Source organism: Belonocnema kinseyi, chromosome 5 (genome assembly GCF_010883055.1).
Source record: "Belonocnema kinseyi isolate 2016_QV_RU_SX_M_011 chromosome 5, B_treatae_v1, whole genome shotgun sequence".
In the NCBI taxonomy this organism is placed as follows: Eukaryota; Metazoa; Arthropoda; class Insecta; order Hymenoptera; family Cynipidae; genus Belonocnema; species Belonocnema kinseyi.
Window position 1 is genome coordinate 76122171 of NC_046661.1, and position 9050 is coordinate 76131220.

Below are 9050 nucleotides of genomic sequence, written 5' to 3' on the forward strand. Positions count from 1 at the left end.
TATATCTAGTCGGGAGTGGTGCTGACTGAAAACAGATGATTTGGAGCGATTCGCGTGCCATCTGTTGGTCATTCTAAGGACTTATTGAACTACCCTCGTATCCTTCTGACTTTTTGTTATAAAAAGAAACTTATCAGAGTTAGAGCATTTTCAAAATAAAAAAAAAACTAAAATGAACATTTTGAGGCAAACAACGCATGATATGAAAAAAGTCAATAAGAGAAAAGCTTTGCTTTTTGAAAACCTTACAAGACTATCATAAAAACTCTTTTAATTTGGTCGAAAAGTTGAAAATTCCAAATTTAATCGTACCAAAAATGTTTGAAACCACATTTTTTCAAGATTTAAAAGTTCTATGTACGGTTGTTCATAGCACTCAGAAGCTCAAACAATTTATCCTTATCACTTTTTTCTATAAAAAAAATAATTAAAGTCAGAGCATTTCCAAACTCCAAAAAAACAAACTAAAATGAAAATTTTAAGCCAAAAAAACGCATAATATGAAAAAAAGTTAAGAGAAAAAAACTTTCCTTTTTGAAAGCCCCACAGGAGTATGAAAACAACTTTTTTAATTTGGTCGAGAAGTTGAACACTCCAAATTTGATCGTACCAAAAATAATGAAAAATCAAAAATTTTCATTTTTTGGTCAAACTATGCAAGATACGAAAAAAATGAAAAAACTCAAATTGCGCACCCTAGAAAGAATTACAAATTAAGAAAGAATCACTTTTCGATATAAGCTACGAGAAAAAATGAGAAAACTTGTTCATCCAAAAAAGAGCTATAATTTTTTATAGGACAGTTAGTGAGCTTTTGCTTTAGTCGTAAAAAGTAACATTCAAAATAAGGATATTAAATTTTTTTGATAAAACAACACAAGGTATGAACTAAAATTAACAGACAAAAGTTGTTCGCCTAAAAAGATTTATAAATTTATTATTAATCATTTTTCGATAGGACGAGTAGATTTTCTTTAAATCGTAAAATATAAGATTAAAAATGTTTAAACTAACTTTTTGGAAAAAGCACAGAAAAGACGAAAGAGGACATAGGCTACTATATAAGACCCTATATAGGATTTTTTTTATTTGATAAGTTTCAAATTTATTATTATTTTTCTAGTCATTTTTAATTGTTTCAACAATATTTTTGCAGTAAATCGAAAAAGTGAATATTATCGGGATAAATGATACAGTTAATAAAAGTCCAGATTATTATTTTTTTGCGTTAACATATATTCCATTCATCTGACCAATTTATATTTTTATCGTTTTTCTAGGTCAAATAGTACAAAGTTGGTATTTGCTGGAATTAATGACACATTTAGTTTCTTAAACTTTGAAAGCGTATGAAATGTTCAGTTAAAAAAGTCTATATTTCCGGGCGATATTTGGTCACTTTTTACTTAATTACAAGAAGTTCTTAAATAAACAAAGTTTCTAGTTCATATTTAAATTCGTTAAAAGTCAAAGTTTATAGAAAACTTAACATTAAGAAAAAAATGGTAAGTAACCAGATTATTTAAACAATTAATTTTACATGCTCTTTTTTACAGGAAAGATAAAGAAAATTCAAGTTTTTTCGAATCATTAAAGAAGAAAATATTAAATAACAACCAACATTTTAGCGTAAAATATTTTCAAAAAAACTAAAATTTTCTCTACCTTCAATATGAAAAGACGCAACTAAATGATCCTTAATTGTTTGAATGAGTAAATAATCGCAAAATAACAGAAAATAGTATATTTACAAGATTTACTTCAGGAACATTCATGATTAGTTGATAAATTTGACGACCGAAAAACCCCATGAATATCAAAATATTGCTGCCATATTGGATCTGCCATTTTTAATTTCGAACATTTGAATTGAGCTTCGTAATTAATGAACTCGAAAACTCCTAAATACCAAATTTTAAAAAGATTAAATGACTTTTCCCAAAATTTGCCCACCATATTGGATCCGCCATTAAGAATTTCGAAGATCGGAATTGAGTATCGTAATTAGTGACCTCGAAAACATAAGTATACCAAGTTTTAAAAAGACTGATTGACTTTTCTCAAAATTCGTCAGCCATATTGGATCCGCCATTTCGAATTTCGAAAATCTAAATTAAGTATCCTAATCAGCGACTTCGAAAATGTAAGTCTACCAAAAATTATGGGATTCTGTAACGGAATTACGTAACATAGACTGAATGTTATGGAATTTCTAGCGCATCTTCCACTGATCTCCCCACCTATTACCAACCATAATATTTCGGTCGTTTTTAGCCAACTTATTAACGAAAAAGCTTAAGTGATCAGTAGTTCAGTACTACCCGACTGTTCATTAAAGCACATTTGCTTTCACCAATGTACGAAGGAGGTAAATTCTTATTTCATTATTAATTTAATCATAACTTGCAGATGGTCACCCTTCCGAATGCTACCCGCCCTTGAAACGGCTTGAAATCTAGACACTTGTCGAGTCGAGATTTACCCCGTAGCTAATGTTTTTGGTTGAACATTTTTGTTACATATTTCTAAAGTTAATTTTCATTAAAGACGTTAACTAAAACTGAAGGTTCAGTTATAATATTGAAAGAAATTGACTGTTATCAGAAATTATTGAGTGCTATCCGCGCTTGAAATGGCTTGACATCTGGACAGTTCCCGAATCGAGATTCACGTCGCAGCTAATGCTGTCGGTTGACCATTTTATTTACAGATTGATTAAATTTATTTTCATTGGAGACGTTAAATAAAACCGAAGGTTCCATTATAATGTTGGAAGGAATTGTTTGTGATCAGAAGACATTGACTGCTATCAGCGCTAAAAATGGTTTAACATCTGGACTCTTCCCGAGTGGAGATTCACCTTGCAGCTAATGCCGTCGGTTCATTAATTTTGTTACAATTTGTTCAAATTCAGTGGCAGTAAAGACGTTAAATAAAACCGACGGTTCGGTTATAATATTGGCAGGAATTGATTGTGATCAGAAGATAGAGAGTGCTAACCGGGCTTAAAATGACTCGACATCTGGACTCTTCTCAAGTCGAGATGACCTCACAGTTAATAGTGTCGGTCGATTATTTGTTGTTTCAATTTGGTAAATTTTATTGTCGTTAAGGACGTTAAATGAAACTGAAGTTTTAATTACAATATTGGAAGGAGTTGATTGTAATCAGAAGACGTTGATTGTAAGGATTATCTTGCTCTTTAAAAAGTTTCATGGTCATGTGATCTAGGAAATAAGAATCTTTCCGGATTATAATGAATATGAGAAGCAAAATTTCTAACGATTATGCACAATTTCACAATGTTTCTACACAATATTGTCTAAAGAATGTAGTTTTGTTAACAGCCTAAGGATAACCTTTTTACAGGTGAACAGGGAAGAGGAGAATCTCGCCCCCAAGACTCCCAAGAGCGACCCCCATTTAACCGCCGGTAAGAAAGTTAGATAGCTTACGCAAGGGTACAAGTAAATAACAAGCAAGAAGAGATATAGTTGTGCGGCGGAGGCTGTAATTAAAACCGGTTCGTATTTACTCGGGGTAATGAAGGGGCAAACACACAGTTTGTCTCCGTTAGTTGTACTTTCTTGCTACCACCCACGCATACCTCATTCCTCCAACTGATAAAGCATTCCTAATTATTTACCCCATTCTTAGATTCTATAACAATAATAAAGACAATTGCAGTAGTCCAGGCATCTGATACTTTTACACCATATTAATTAGGAAATGCGCGTTTTTGCTAAAACAGTTTATTAAGGGGTCGCGATTAAAACTTCAAGTTTTCTAGAAATAACACCCATGCGTCCCGGAAAACAAAATGTTCAACACCAAAATTAAACTAGAGGAAATTCTGAAAAATTTGAAGGCAGAAAAAACCCCCTATCTCCAGTAGGTGCCGAGTTATGGTAATTCAAAGAATCCGGATTTTTTGAAAAAGGCGAAAAAGGCAATTCTGCAGTTTATACCTGTAATTTGAAACATGTTAATTTGAAATAAAATATTCACCACATTATTTAAAGTACAAAAATGCAATGACCTAGCGCCAATAGATCATAAGATATGGCCTCACAAAGTTAAATACTTTTGACCTATTTTTCAGGGCGAATTAGTCGTGTTGAGTTTTTTCAAAACACCTCGCTTCGAATCTTTTTTGCCATTTTGAGTTATTTGTAGCAAAAAAGTATTTTAAAAACTGCTCATTTCGTACATATCCTACAGAAAAATGTTGAGAAATTAAATAATAGAGAACTAAATTTTGCGCAAAATAAAACAGAAAGTTTTAGCTCATATAGGTCACGAGTTGTGGCCCTGAAACTTCGACCCTTTCCATGCGGAAGGCTCTGTATGTAGTGTAAATGCACTGCGATCTTATTTGAGCATTTTGATGGCATACATGCATTTGTCGTTCATTACAAGTTTACTTTTTTCTCTTTTTTTGGTAATAAGTGATCAATTGTTCAACAATTGTTTAAATAATACGCTTTACTCTATCAACTGTGTGAATATATAATGTGTTTAATCTGTAAAAATCACTTTCAGAATATCTGTTGTCGAAGCTAATGAAAAAACAAAGCAAAATTAACTTCATTTTACATTGCTTGTTTATTATTTACAAAAAATGTCATTAAGCGGATTAGTTTTATAACTTGGTATTATTCCATGTTAAGAGTGCCAAGAATGGATAAACTAATCATCGCAGAGGAAACAATTATTGTTAATTGTTGATAACAAAGAAATATGTAAAGAAATTAATTACATAGTGAGTGATGAAGAAAATAATTAAATAATTGACTAATTAATTGACTGATAAACGAATAAGTATCAAAATATAGTCTACATCTAAGAAACCTGAAAATTTTTTTTGTAGGATGAACCCTCTTCTATACTACCTCGGAGATAGAGTGTATTTTGTCAGTCAATCAACTAGCCAATTATTTGATTATTTTCAATTTTTTTATTTTACGCAAAGTTTGCTCCTCTATAATTTGTTTTATCAACGATTTTCTGTAGGATATGTACCAAACAAGCAGTTTTGAACAAACTTTTTTGGCTACAAATAGCACAAAGTAGCAAAGTAGGACGAGTGATATGCCCTGAAAAAATATGTCAAAATGTTTAACTCTGTAAGACCATAACGTATGACCTATTGCGGCTAGGTCATTGAATTTCTTTTAGAATTACTCGGAATTGCGTCTACTTAAAATAAACAGTCGAGCATTTTGTTGAAAAATTGATAGGTTCAAAAGTACAGGTACAAGCTTCCGAAATGCTTTTTTCGCCTCTTTTTTTAAAAAAAGCCGGGGTTATTGAAGGGCCATAACTCGGCACCTGTTAAAGATACGAGGTTTTTACTGACTTAAAATTTTTTGAGAATTTCCTGCGGTTGAATTTTGCTATTGAACATTTTGCTCTAAAATTTAATGAGGTGGGTCAGTCCATGCAGGCACGATTTTCGGAACTTTTTTCAAAAATATCTCCGGGACGCACGGGTGTAATTTTTAGACAAATTGGAATTTTAATCAGGACCCCTTAATAAAACCGTTTTAACAAACAAAAAACGACATTACCTACCCAATTTAATATTTTTCGATGATTCGAATTCCTCTATAATTCAAAGAATATTGTACGCTCCGTCGCACAACATGGCCAAAAAAAATTGTGCACAAATTGATTTTAAAAATTGATTTCCCATATCAAACTGACATGGCCGATTTTAAAATGTTCGCCTAGTTTATGTTTATTTGATAAAAAAAATGAAAACAAAAATTTTTGGCTTTAATTATACTGGTTTTTGAAAAAAAAACAATCCAAAAAATATGCCCAATAGCAATACAAAAAGCAAAACAAAAATAGTGTCATAGTTGAATCAATGAAAGTTGATAAATAATTTGTTTTTTTAAGAGCAATTTTTATAAATAAATATCTATATCAGATATTTTGATAGAATAAATGAAGCTTTTTCTATAAATTTGACCACGAATTACTTAGGAATAAAACCTAAGTATAATATTTCGCCACCAAATAAAAATTAACAATTGTTTAAACTACCCTAATTAACAAATTCACTATTGGGCTATTTCTGGAGAAACAAGCTTGATTTTTTCGATAAAATTAACTGTAAATAACTAAATACAAAAATTTTTAAGAACATTTTGTTGACAGCGAACAATTTATTATTGTACACTACAATTGGTTACTCCAATTTTGATCATTTTCCGTATTTCTGTATTCCTTTCACCTAAAAAGAAATTGAAGTAGTAATTCAAGTTTCTTTAATAAATCATATATTTTGATCAACTTATGGCAAGGAATTATTGCGAAGTAATTTTAATTATATTCAATAAGAAAAAAAATCACTTTACATAAACGTATTAGCCGAGAAAAATTTGTTTACTATATTGTTCAAATAAAAATAGTAGATCGTTTTTAAACTATCAAAAAACTAAAAAAAATGTTTTCAAGTACAGGAAAATAGAACATTTGTTAATTAAGGTAGTTAAAACAATTACTAACTTTTATTTGGTGACCAAATATGATACATAGGTTTTATTCCCAAGTAATATATAATTGATTCCTAAGAATAAACTTTATTTATTAAGTCAATAATACCTGATATGGATATTTGTTTATAAAAATTGCTTTTGAAACAAGAAAACATTTATTACATTTATTAATTCTACTCAGAAACACTTTTTGCCCGTAAATTTTTAAAATTTAGTACGAATCAACTGAACAATCATCGGTAATTCCCAAGAAACCATTTTCATTCACTTATTTGTTTGTAACAAATTCAATACATTTTTTACATTTGCATTGCCTTTGCACATCTTTTTTGCATAGTTGTTTTCAGTTTTCTAGGCATTTTTGATTCATTCAAGGCATTTTTGAAAAGCCAGCATACTTCGAAAGTCCATTTTTATTTCAATCTTATTATTAAATAAACAAAAATTTAAAAATCGAAAATGACAGTTCAATGTAACATTTTATTAGATTTTATTTGAAAAAAATAGTTTATATCGGATATTAATTGTCTTCTCAAAATCAATTTGTCGACGAACATTTTTTCTGCCCCACTGTGCGCCTCTGTTGATAAGATTTTCTATCATTATTATAATCTATTTTTGATATACATAGACAAAGAGCGAAAATCAGACATCTTTTAATTGTTATTTTTTATCCTTAAAAAAATAACTTAATGCATCCCATTCTCGATGACAAGGAATCTTAAAGTATCTAAAGAATATAAATAGAATAATCATTTTTGGTAGTAAAGGCTTCTCGTTTCATATTATTTATTTATATTTTTTTATCAGTTTAAAATTTTATTAGCAGTGATTTTTAGTGATAAAGACTTTTCATTCGATATTATTTATTTATCTTATAAACAAATTTATAGTGTAGCCATTTGTTGAAAGACAATTTACGAAAGACAAAATACGTTAATTTGTTATTGCCCTCAAATTAAATCACTGGAAATATTTTGTGATTAGTTTCTCTCTATAAATGGTTAAACTATGCATTTATTTATAAAATTTGTTTATGGAATGAACAAATAATGTCGAATAGAAATTAATTATAACTAAACATCACCACTTATAAAATTTAAAGGCGCTAAGAATGAAATACAATTACTTTTTGTACATAAATTGCCGAACTATGCATTTTTTCGTTATATTCGTTTGTAAAATAAACAAATGATATTGCATGATAAGGTTGCATCTATAAAAATCACCACTAATATAATTTAAAGACGACTAGAAAGAAAAATGGTTACTTTCTCTCTATAAACGGTCAATTTATGCATTTTTAAACAAAATTTGTTTATAAAATAAAAAAATAATATTGATTGGAATTTGTTCGTCCCTAAATATCACCACTTATATCATTTGGTGGCAAGTTGAGAGAAAAAAGATTACTTTTCCCATTAATGCCCGAACTATGCATTTGTTTATGAAATTTGTTTATAGCAATTAGATTTGATATCCTGTTGATTACTTACATTCTTTAAATACTTCGAGAATTATTTTTGTTGATAATGGGAATAATTAAAATATTTATTTAAAGATAAAGGATAATAAGTAAAAAATGTTTCATATTCGCTCTTTGTTTATTTATATAAAAAGTAAATTATAATAGAAATTGAATAATCTAATCCATACACGCTCTTAAGCAACTATTGGTAATCACTTTCAAACATTTTTTTTAAATCGGTATAAACTGCGTTGCCGATAATGCCGAATTTTCTACACAAAACAGTTGAATTATCAAATAATAAAAAATCAAATTTTGATAAATAAGATAATTTAATACAAAAAAAAGAAAAATTTTCAATAAAATACTGAAACAATCAACCCAAAAGTTACATTTTCAACTAAACTAGATTAATTTTCTAAAATAATTATAAAAAAAAATAGTTCAATTTTAACAAAAAGTTGAATTTTTATATAAAAAAGAACGGTTTTCGACCAACAATGGAATAGGTGAATTTGAAATGACGAAATTAATTTTTCGACAAGAAAAATAAGAAATTTTTAACAAAACAGTTTAATTTCTAACAAAAAAAAATGCATTTTCAAGAAAGAAGTATGACTTTAAAACCTGGTTGTGAAATTGTCAACCGAAAAAAAGAATTTTTAAAAACAAAGATTAATTTTGTACCGGAAAACACACATTTAAAAAAAAATAAGAATTCTGAACTGAAAAGTTGAATTTTTGAGTAAAAAAAGGAGACTTTTTAAACCTAAAGTTTAATTGTTTACTGAAAACAACGAATTGTTAACAAAGTTTAAGTACTCTCAATGAAAAAGTTGAATCTTTAACAAAAAAGATGAATTTCTAATTATAACTCTAAATTAAGCATTACAATATTAAGAAATGTAAAAAAAATATAAAGGTCGTATCGTTGATTCAACCATTATTTAAAAATTAAAAGCGTTTTGAAAATTTAGAAAGAAATTCGTACCCAGAATTTTTTGTTAGAATTTCTGGTAGATGAAAAAAGAATTATAAATTGTCTAGATGACCCTTTTAAACGCGATGAAAATAAA